Consider the following 11,990-nt stretch of genomic DNA (forward strand, 5'->3'; position numbering starts at 1 on the left):
AAGGAATTTGAAAAACAAACCATCTTATCATTTCTACATTCTTAGAGAGTGGACCAAAATGGAAGTAGATGCTTTATCATGATGACTGCTGTTTAGTTTGTGTGCATGTCAGTGCCACTTTTTAATCAATACAAGACAAAAGGAAGTACTGTAATCCCTGGCAATCCATTTAGATGCAAAGAAATGCATTTAAAATTAGCCATTAATTTAGTGTTAAAGTCTCCGAGACATGCACACATACACTCTACCAACCAAAACAGGAGGAATTTTTAAAAGGCAAAATTTTAAATGCCTACATATTATTCTTATTTACAAATGTAGGGGACTATAAGTAAAGAACACTATAATAATGCTCTTGGTTGATATTTTACTTAGTTTTATTGTATACATACATATAAGAAAATAGTTCAATAAAACTAAATATATACATATATACATATATAAACATACACAACACACACACACATATATATATATATATATTTATACACACACTATTATGAGAGGACCCTCTTTTGAGAAGAGGATTTATGCTGAAGAATGAAGATGATAGAAAAAAGACAATAATTAAAAAGAAAATACATGCATGATGTTTGAAAATACTCAAAATATAACTAATAATAGTATTTATAAGAAGAATATTCATATAATACTTTAAGCTGGCAAAGCACTTTACATACATTATCTCATTTTATGTAACATAAAATGTTGATGTGGCTTGGGCCTTAAATGAAGCTATTTTTGCACACTGGGGAAACTTTAAAGAAAAATCCCATCATTGTGCATTACAGTGGAAAAACTACTGAACAATCAGGTGTGGCACTTGGCTCTACCAGCGCGATCCCTGACAAATCACTTAAGAAATCTGATCCCCTGTTTCTTCATCTGTAACAGAGCAATAACTATATTTGTGTTATTTATCTCACAAGACTATCGTGAGAAAAGTGCCTTATAAAATTTTCAAGTGTTACAAAAATGAAAACTATTAATAGCATTATCACCATTGTCTATGTTATTGCACATAGAAATATGTTTAACTTGGATATGGCTTAAATGTTGCACCAACTTTAATAATTCCTTTGGTCCCCACTAAGGTCAAGCCTTCATTTGCACTTCAAACACCCTGAAGCCCTGGCACTGGGGGCAACAGCAAGTTGTAGCTGCTGGGTAGTAATCTCTAGGAAAGATCAAACAATCAAAAAATACATTCCAGAAACTTGAGCAAACCAGAAACCTCCAGCCTCCCTGAGACAACAGACTCCCTAAGGCTCCCCTTTGATATATTCTGAGTACCCATTAGATTGGAGACCATTTCAGAACTTTAATAAGAAGGCATGTGATCATGAAGATTACTCTGTTAATCAGCAGTCCCAACCTGGCTTCCCTGACTCCAATGAGACTGACCATGAACCCACACAGGTTTGAAAGCCATCCTCGGGTGATTCCTTTTTTTCCTGGTTCTAAAAGATGATGCTTCTGTAATTCAAAAAGCATCAAACCCTCCACCCTCTGCTGGGTCTGCTGCAACCCAGCCTCAGCAGGAAAATAGCACGATTGCCTCTGCTTTGACTGAGAGTCCAGTGAAGGATTTCAGGAGCAAACTGCACATTCATTTCTGGATTTGATCTTCTAGTTTTAATAAGTCTTTTTACCAATCAGATTGGGCCTGATGCTACAGCTTATCTTTTTAGAGAACTGCCTGGGGTATAGAGGGGAATTGAATGGGCATGAGTCAGATGCATTACTGAATCCAAGGTTGGTCCCCTGAACACATGATGCTTCCTTGCAGCCCATTCATGTAAACCAAAGAGTACAAATGTTATCCTATTGCCTGAGTTAATGCACATATTTTTTCAAGTGTGCTTATTTTGTATTATTTTATTTTTATCATTATTTTAAGAAAGGGAAACAAGAGGCTGGTAGATGGCAAAGTAGATAGAACAACTGGCTTTGCAGTTAGGAGGACCCACTGGCTTTTGATACTGTGTGACCCTGACCAAGTCCCTTAACTCTGCCTCCAAAAAAGAAATGGAAACAAGGAGAACATTACTTGTAAGAAACTTTTTGTAGTGTGGGACATTTGCCTGTGAAAATTCTCTTCTGTGTAGAAATTTTTTTCTATTTCTAGAATAGAAAAAATATTCCATTTTTTCTATAGAGCATAAAAGCTCATACACACACAATGTGTTTGTGCACTTTTTGGACACACAAACACACATACACAGAGTCTGTGAAGTGTGTGCCATTCACTATGTTCAGCATTGGCTGATATCTCCAGGGATTCTGACTTAGGCCAAGGAGCTCACAAAGATGAGTTTGAAGTGTTTTTCTTGGCTGTGACTTTTTTTTTTTTTTTTTTTTTGATGGTTGACACCAAACCAGAAACTTGCTTTTTACTTTTTAGAACAAGGGACAATTCTGCTTTAATTTAACCAGGTGAGACCTCATGAAAATAAGTGGTAGCCATTCAACTTGTAAAGAGCCAAATCTACCATCTCCTTTCTAAGGTTACCTAAAGTGAACAGCTCAGGGGCTGGAAAGAAGGCTCAGTCTAGATGCTCTTGAATAGAGCACCTGATCACAGATGGAGCGCTGGAAGGGAATTCAAAGGTCTAACCCTTTTGATTGTTTGATCTTTCCTAGAGATTACTACCCATGCTAAACATGATTAACTGTTGTACAGTCATTGTCCAACTCTTCACAACCCCATTTGGGGTTCTCTTGGCAAAGATACTGATGTGAACTATCTTCCCCTGTCAGAAAGAAGCCCATCTGGCTATTATTAGATATAACCAATTCCAATAACAATATCCTGTTTGAATAGAGTGACTGTGATGATGGAACTCCTTTGGTTATCCTTCAAGCCTCTTTTGATAAGTCTTTTGCCACCAAACAACTTTTGAGATAATGACTAGCATACTTTTAGACAAGACTGGGGGTGGCCAGGTGCATTCCATCTAGCTCTTTGACCCTCCCTCTTGAGTTCTTGACTTTACACCTGGGATATCCTAAGGCTATATTTCTCCTAAGAAAGATCTGGTTATGATGAAGATCTTTGATAAATTCTTTTCAGGACTAATCCCACTTTCTCCTTATCCTGTCAAACTTCTATGGATTTAACCTGCTAGTCAATGGCTTACTCCCACTGCATGGAGTATTTCCTTTCTCTTGGATAATTAATTGTGAGTTCCCCCAGGGAACTAGTTAACTATGCGCTCTCCAACTTTATTTCATATTTGCCACTCCTGGTGCCTATTTTACTTTATTTTTGTCTGTAACCTCTTCCCCTAATTAAACCTGCCTTTTGCCAAAGAGAATGGCCACCGTGAATTTGTCACATAATTATAGGAATTGCTACCCCGAATCCATCAGATACTGGAATGATTTCCATACTCTTCTCCAATTATTTTACAAATGAAGAAACTAGACAAACAGGGTTTAGTGACCTAACCAGGATCACACAGTTAATGACTGAGGCCATATTTGAATTCAGGTCTTCCTGCCTCCAGATCTGGTACTCTACTGCTTCACCTAGCTGCCCTGCTCATTTTATAAATGAGGAAATTTGAGGTGTTTGACCTGCTCAAGGTCACATGTGGAATAAATGGGGGGTGAGGGGGAAATGGGATTTTAAACCAGGACCTATTCTTGCAAATCTAGTGCAAGTGCTGGCAGCTCCCTTCTCAAAGTGTCTGCATGGAATCAAAGGCTCTATATTAGTGTCCACTTTAATATTTAGGATCCATATGACCTGTGAGCAAGTCTTTTCTGACCTTCAGTTTCCTTATCTGCAAAATGGAAATAATAATACTGTATAACTGCTTTGTAAACTTTCAAATGCTATTTAAGTGAGCAATTATTATCTCAATAATCTGAGCTTAACTAGCTTAAATGCAATTCTGTTTCTTTCCCCCCCCCCCCAGAAAGTAAAACAAAAGGGGGGAAGCAGAGGGGTAATTATGAAAACTCAGGAGAGACATGTGTCCTATAACCTCAGAGTCAGAAGGGAACTCAAAATTCTAATCCATCCTGTACTTGGACTAGAATCTTCTTTAAAACAATTTTCCAATATGGTCATCAAGGCCCCCTTTTTGAAGATCTCCAGGAATGAGAAACTCATTGCTTCCAAAAGCCAGTCACTCAACTTTGGGACAGTTTTAATTATTAGGAAACTTCCCCTTACACCTAGTTGAAATTCTGCCCATTGTTTTTAGTTTGGTCTTCTGAACCCAGCAAACAAATTGAATCTCTCTTCCTTATGCCATATTTTCTAATATTTGAAAATAGATATCTCCAAACTAAACATTCCCAATTCCTTCAATTGATCCCTTCTGGTACAGTTTCTAATCTCCTCATCACCTTGGTAGTCCTGGCCCAGATATGTTTTAACCCCCTTTGGTGTTCCCAAAATGTGATCACCAGAATTCAAAACAAGATCCCAGAAATATCCTATCCTGGAACCTTCCTCATTCTAGACACTGGACTCATATTAACATAGTCCTGGAAACTGGGCGTTGGAAATAAAGTATAAAACCTAGGCAGAACAACAAGGGTATGGGAAGCTGAGAAGGGATGCTTTGGTTCCCTCAGGAAGAAATATTTGGTTCCAGGGGGCCACAGTTATCCTTAACCACAGGGACTGCAATACTTGGAATGAAGAATGAGACAGTCCTTAGAATTCCCCTTTTTAATTTGAAGAGAGAAAAAAAAGACAAAATCTAATCATTTGACTTCCCCCTAAGGTTTCTAAGCTACCAGCCTCTTCCAGGAACAGATGGTTCAAATTCGTTTTGGATCAGTAGGGCAGATCCTTCTGAGATGGTCACCAAGACCACAGTGACCTTCTCTGAGCCTTTCCTTCAGCCAAGTTGTATGTTTGTGTATTTATTTGAGTTGTGCCAAGAGATAGGGGCTTTCAGGCAACATCTGGTTCCCAAAGAGTTTTTGATTGTTATCCTCAGCTGAATCATTTCAATCATATGCTTGAAATACAAAACAACCTTTCTTACTTTTTACATTTATTTAAAAAAATGTAAAAATACATTCTATCCCCTTTCCACCTTGTTTTTTTGTATTATAATAGTAAAATCAAGGAGGCAGTTAGGTGGTGCAGTGGATAGAGCACCAGCCCTGAATTCAGGAGGACCCGAGTTCAAATCTGGTCTCAGACACTTAACACTTCCTAGCTGTGTGACCCTGGGCAAGTCACTTAACCCCAGCCTCAGGGGGAAAAAAAAAAAGTAAAATCAAATTCCCCAAATTAACTAATCAGAGACATCTTCAGGTACAAAGAAAAAGCAATCCCTGCAAGGAGAGGACAAGCACACCTGGGAGCCATCCCAACTCCCACCATATGCTCCTGAACCTGGCCAGCTTCCAGCTTGTCCAGGGCTTAAAAGCAAAAGACCCAAGCCTTTTCATTGAATAAACTAAAAGGACATAACCATCCTTGACCAATGGTCACCAATGTTGTCTACAACATTTTCTGCAACTTCACTAACTTCCTGCATTCCAGGGTTCAAGGTCTGGGAATAGGGATCATGTGACTTCCTGAAACCCAAGGCTCAGCTAGGCATATGTGACTTAGACCTAGACTCAGACTTGAGAAATCTCCACCCGATCCCACTCAAAGAGAAATTTTTACAAGCAGTAAACAATAGCAAATTCAAATATGCTGGAGCTACAATTAGAATTTCACAGCACTTGTCAATGGCTACAATAAAAGATCCTGGATCCTGGAATACTATATACTCACAGTCAAAAGGACTAGGGTTAAGCTGAAAATATATACAGCAAAATTAAGTATAATATTGAATGAAAAAATGGACATTCAATATACTGCTAGATTTTCAGGATTTTGTCAGAAACTAACCTGAACTCAATTTAATGTATGGGAGCCACCATCAAAGATTAATTTCTTTTTTTTTTTTTTCCCCCTCTCTGAGGCTGGGGTTAAGTGACTTGCCCAGGGTCACACAGATAGGAAGGGTTATGTGTCTGAGACCAGATTTGAACTCAGGTCCTCCTGAATTCAAGGCTGGTGCTCTAACCACTGAGCCACCTAGCTGTCCCCTGACAAAGATTAATTTCAAGGAACTCAATAAGGACATTTGAAAACTGTTTTTATTCTATACATTGAAATGTAAACTATGTATGTAAGGTTGACATTAGTAACTGGGTATCCAGAAAAAAGATTGGAGTAGATAGAGCTCAGTATGATGGGACTTTGAAAAGCAAAATCATGCAGGAAAAGGGAAAAAAACAATAATCATGATGTTCATTGATAATGAGGTTTATTTTTCAAAACATATGCATGGGTAATTCTGCAACATCAGCCCTTGCAAAACTTGTGTTCTAGTTGTTACCCTCCTTCTTCCACTCCTCTCCCTTAGGTGGCAAGTAGTCCAATATATATTAAACATGGTAGAAATATATGCTAAATCCAACATGTATATACATATTTATACTATTATCTTGCTGTACAAGAAAAGTCAAATCAAACCAGAAAAGAAAATGAAGAAGAAAATGAAATGTAAGCAAACAACAACAAAAAGAATGAGAATGCTATGTTGTGAACTACACTTAGTTCCCACGGTCCTCTCTCTGGGTGTAGCTGGTTCTTCTAAGGTGTTGGATTTTATGAAGTGCTTTTTCTGCATCTATTGAGATAATCATGGTTTTTATTAGTTTGGTTATTGATATAGTCAATTATGCTAATAGTTTTCCTGATATTGAACCAGCCCTGCATTCCTAGTATAAATTCTACTTGGTCATGCTGTATTATCCTAGAGATGACTTTCTGTAATCTTTTTGCTAATATTTTCTTTAAGATTTTTGCATCTATATTCATTAGAGAAATTGTTCTATAATTTTATTTCTCTGTTTTCATCCTACCTGGATCAATACCATGTCTATGTCATAAAAGGAATTTGGTAGGAGTCCTTCTTTCCCTATTTTTTCAAATACTTTGTATAGCATTGGAGTTAATTGTTCTTTAAAAGTTTGGTAGCATGCACATGTAAATCCATCTGGTCCTGGGATTTTTTTCTTTAGGGAGTTGATTAATAGTTTGTTCTATTTATTTTTCTAAAATGGGACTATTTAAGTAATTTATTTCCTCTTCTGCTACTCTGAGCAGTCTATATTTTTGTAAGTATTCCTTCATTTCACTTAAGTTATCAAATTTATTGGCATAAAGTTGGATAAAATAAGTGCTCCTTATTGCTCTAATTTCCTCTTCATTGGTGGAAAGTTTTCCTTTTTCATTTTTGAAACTAACAATTTGATTTTCCTCTTCCTTTTTCTAATCAAATTAACTAAGATTTATCTACTTTGTTAGTTTTTTCATAAAATCAACTCTTAGTTTTATTTATTAATTAAATAGTTTTTTTAAAAAATTTTCAATTTTATTAATTTAAACTTTAGTATTTAACTGGGGTATTTTAATTTTTTTCCCTAGCTTTTTTTAGTTGCAAGTCTAATTCATTGATCTTCTCTTTCTCTATTTTATACAAGTATGCATCTAGAGAAACAAAATTTCCCCTAATAACTGCTTTGGCTGCATCTCACAAATTCTGGTATGTTGTCTCATTGTCATTCTCTTGTATGAAATTATTGTGTCTATGATTTGCTGTTTCACCCATCCATTCTTTAGAATGAGTTTATCAGTTCCCAACTGATTTTTAGTCTATTTTCCCCTGGCCTTTTATTGAATGTAATTTTTATTGCATTGTGATCTGAAAAAAAATGCATTTACTATTTCTGTCTTTGTGCATTTGATTTTGAGGTCTTTATGCCTTAATATATGATCTATTTTTGTATAGGTTCCATGAAGTGCCAAGAAAAAATGTACTCCTTTCTATTACCTTTCAATTTTTTTCCAAAAACCTATCATATCTAACTTTTCTAATATTCTATTTACCTCTTTAACTTCTTTCTTATTTATTTTGTGGTTCAATTTACCTAGTTCTGAGAGAGCAAGGTTGAGATCCCCCACTATTATAGTTTTGCTATATTTATTTCATCTTACAGCTCTCTTAACTTCTTTAGAAATTTAGATGCTATGCCACTTGGTGCTTATATTTTTATTATTGATATTTCATTATCTATGGTATCCTTTAGCAAGTTAAGATTTCCTTCTTTTAATTAGTTCTATTTTTGCTTTTGTTTGAGCTGAGGTCATGATGGCTACCCCTGCTTTTTTTTTTTTTTTTTTTTTTTTTTTTACTTTGCCTGAAGCATAATAGATTCTGCTCCAGCTTTTTAGTTTATTCTGTATATAACACTCTGCTTTAAATGTGTTTCTTATAAACAATATATTGTAGGGTTCTGGCTTTAAATCCAGTCTGCTATCTACTTCCATTTTATGGGAGAATTCACCCAATTCACATTCACAGTTAAAACGACTAATTCTGTATTTCCCACCATCTTATTTACCCCAATTAGGCTTTTCTCTTTCCTTTCTCCCTTTTCTTCCTCTCCAGTATTTTGCTTATGAGCTCCATTTGCCTCAAGGAGCTCTCCCCCTTTATAGCCCCTCCTCCTTTCTTACATCTTTCCCCTACTATTTCTCTTTTCCCTTCTATTAGCCTCCCCCTTTCCTTTTCCTCCCCTCCAACTTCCTTATAAGGTGAGAGAAGTTTCTCTGTGAAACCAAATATGTCTGATGAGAATAAATTCACAAAATGTTCATCCCCTTCCCTTCTTTCCTTCAATTACAATAGGTTTATTTTTTTTGCCTCTTCATGAGATGTAATTTCCCTCATTTTACCTCCCCCTTTCCCTTTTTCCAGTACAATCCCCTTTCCACCTCATTTTTAAAAATGTTATAATAGTAAAATCAAATTATACATGCACTCTTTATGTATACCCATAACAGAGATATAGTTGTCAAGAGTTCTTTTCTTTTTACCTTTTTATGCTTCTCTTGAGTTCCGTATTTGGAGATCAATTTTTTTTTTTGTTTAGCTCTGGTCTTTTCATTAGAAATACATGAAATTCACCTGTTTCATTAAATGTCCATCCTCTTCCTTGAAAGAAAATGCTCAAGCAATGAACTGAACCAATTATGCCCAGTGATGGGCATAGATATGGGATATGACTATGAACCACTACATAGAATTCCTAATACCCCTATTTTTGTCTGCCTGCATTTTTTATTTCTTTCACAGGCTAATTGTACTTTCAAAGTCCAATTCTTTTTGTACAACAAAATAGCTGTTTGGACACACACACACACACACACACACACACATATATATATATATATATATATATATATATAGTATTTAATTTATACTTTAACATATGTAACATGTATTGATGTATTGGTCAACCTGCCATCTGGGGGAGGGGGGTGCGGGGAAGGAGGGGGAAAAATTGGAACAAAAGGCTTGGCAATTGTCAGTGCTATAAAATTACCCATGTATATATCTTGTAAATAAAAAGCTATAATTAAAAAAAAAAAAGAAAGAAAAGAAAATACTCAGTTTAGAGGGGTAGTTTATTCTTGGCTGCATTCCAAATTCCTTTTCCTTTCAGAATATCAGATTCCAGGCCCTTCTACTCTTTAAGGTGGAAGGTGCTGGGTCCTGGGTAATTCTTAATGTGGCTTCTTAGTATTTGAATGGTTTCTTTCTGGCTGTTTGTAATATTTTTTCCTTGGCCCAATAGTTCTGAAAATTAGCCACGATATTTCTTGGTTTAGATTCTCTTGCAGGAGGTTATTGGTGAATTCTTTCAATGACTATTTTACCTTCTAATTCTAAGACATTGGAACACTTCTCTTTGATCTTGTAAAATAATGTCTAGGTTCTTTTTTTCATTATGGTTTTCAGGAAATCCAATAATCCTTAGATTGTCTCTCCTAGATCTATTTTCCACATCAGTTGTTTTCCCAAGTAGGTATTTTACATTTTCTTCTACTTTTTTCAGTTTTTAAAATTTTGTTTGACTGATTCCTTATATCTCAGTGAGTCATTCATATCCATTTGTTCAGTTCTGATTTTTACTGAATTATTTTCTTAATTTGCCTTTTAAAATTCTTTTTGTATTTGGCCAATTAAATTTTTAGATGTGTTGTTTTGTTCAATAACTTTTTTTCCCCATTTCACAAATTCTGTTTTTCAGGGAGTTGTTTTCTTTTTCTATTTCCATTTTCCAATAGTCAAATCTATTTTGTAAGGTGTTATATGCTTTTTTTGTTTCACTAAATCTATTTTGTAAGGAGTTTTTTTTTTTTTATTTTCAGATAATCTCTGTGTTTCCTTTTCCAAACAATCTTGCAAAGTTCTCATTTCTTTTCCCCATTTTTCTTCTTGCTCTCCTTTAAGATCCTTTTTAATTTCTTCCAAGAGAGCTTTATGAGGTGAGGACTGATTTATATTACCCCTTGGAGCTTCATCTGGAGACAATTTCCTTTTAGTGACTTCAGAGTTTGAAATCTATTCTTCTCTTTCACCATAAAAACTATCTATGGTCAGAGTTCTTTTTTGTTCATTTTTTTTTAAAGTTGAAGTCTGCTTTTAGGACAAGAAAGAGATTGTCCAAGCTTCCTTTACAAGCAGCAATGGCTGCACTGAGTCAATGCTGACTGACTTTCCGTGCATGGCCAGGATCCATGAAATTCTGGTGTTTGGGGGTTCATTATTTACCTTTTGTGTTTGTGTTGGATGTTTTATAACTTCTCTGCTGATCAGCCAACACTGCTGTAGATTCTTTCCTATAGATTCTCCAGCATGTGGAGCCCATACCACCCTGCATTATGTGCTGTCTACCCTCAGTGTCTGTGCTCAGTGTGCTTGTGCTTGGTCAGCCTCCCTCTGTGCCTGATTGAAATAGACATTTTCTGGAGATCTTCAAAATTATCTGGTAATTTGTTACACTCCCGATATTTGTGGGTTTTGTCAGTCCAGTAATAATCCAGAGGATGGATTTGCTAGCTAGTCTGAGTGTTGTGAGAAGAGCTTAGAAAAAGATGTGTGTCCTCTCTACCATTTTGGCTCTGCCCCAGCTAGTATCTCTAGTATTATTTTTTGCATTATTGTGTTAAGGTTCTCTTTTTGGTCACAACTAGATTTTTTTTTCTTTTTCCAGGTCTTCAGTAGCTGAGGTTTCGGAAGAGAAAATAGAGATAATACTGTTGGCTTGTCCTTTAACTCAGTTTCCTCCTTTTTCAAATGATCTGGAGAAGGAAATAGCAGACCACTCCAGTAGTTATACAAAGAAAACTCCAAATGAGGTCAAAAAGAGTTGAATATAACTGAAAATGACTGAACAAAAAAAGTAATTGGGATAAGACCTCTATTTAATAAAGATAGCTGGGAAAAATGGAAAACAGTCTAGCAGAAAACAGGTTTAGATTAACATGTCATGCTTCCAGCCAAGATGGCGGCGTGGAGGAAGACAGCTGCTTGAGCTCTGCGTTTTCTCTCAGAATTTACTTCATGACAAGCCTCAGAATTAATGCTTGACCAGAAAAGAAACCCACAAATAATCACCAACAGAAGACATCCTTGAAATTCACCAGAGAAGGTCTGTGTTTGCTTGGGGGAGGGGATGAACAGACTGGACGCAGACTGAGGGCAAACAGCCAGAGTGAGGCAGGCAGTTCACACTGCTCAGACCGAGGAGGGAGGGATGCGATCTCTGCCGTTTCTGTGGAAGGACCTTTACCCCAGTGTGGATATTCCATCTAAGCAGCAAGCCAGGATCAGCAGAGAAGGTGTAAACACTGTAGGTAAAGAATAAAACTCCCAAAAGCTAGCATCTCTCTGGACTAGTCACCCCCACCCTCACCCGGAGTGACTCAGTCCTTTCTTAGAGCCTCAGAGCGCAGACCCAGCAAGCAGCCATTGCTGTCCTGTTAGTGCCTCACTGCTGTCTCCCGCAGTCTGTAGAGGAAGCCCAGTAACACTATCCAGCCCCATCTCCCCCCAGAAACAGACCAATTGTTTCTCTTGTCAATTTGTTTTCTTAGATTCCCACTCTGA

Source organism: Sminthopsis crassicaudata, chromosome 1, assembly GCF_048593235.1.
Source record: "Sminthopsis crassicaudata isolate SCR6 chromosome 1, ASM4859323v1, whole genome shotgun sequence".
In the NCBI taxonomy this organism is placed as follows: domain Eukaryota; kingdom Metazoa; phylum Chordata; class Mammalia; order Dasyuromorphia; family Dasyuridae; genus Sminthopsis; species Sminthopsis crassicaudata.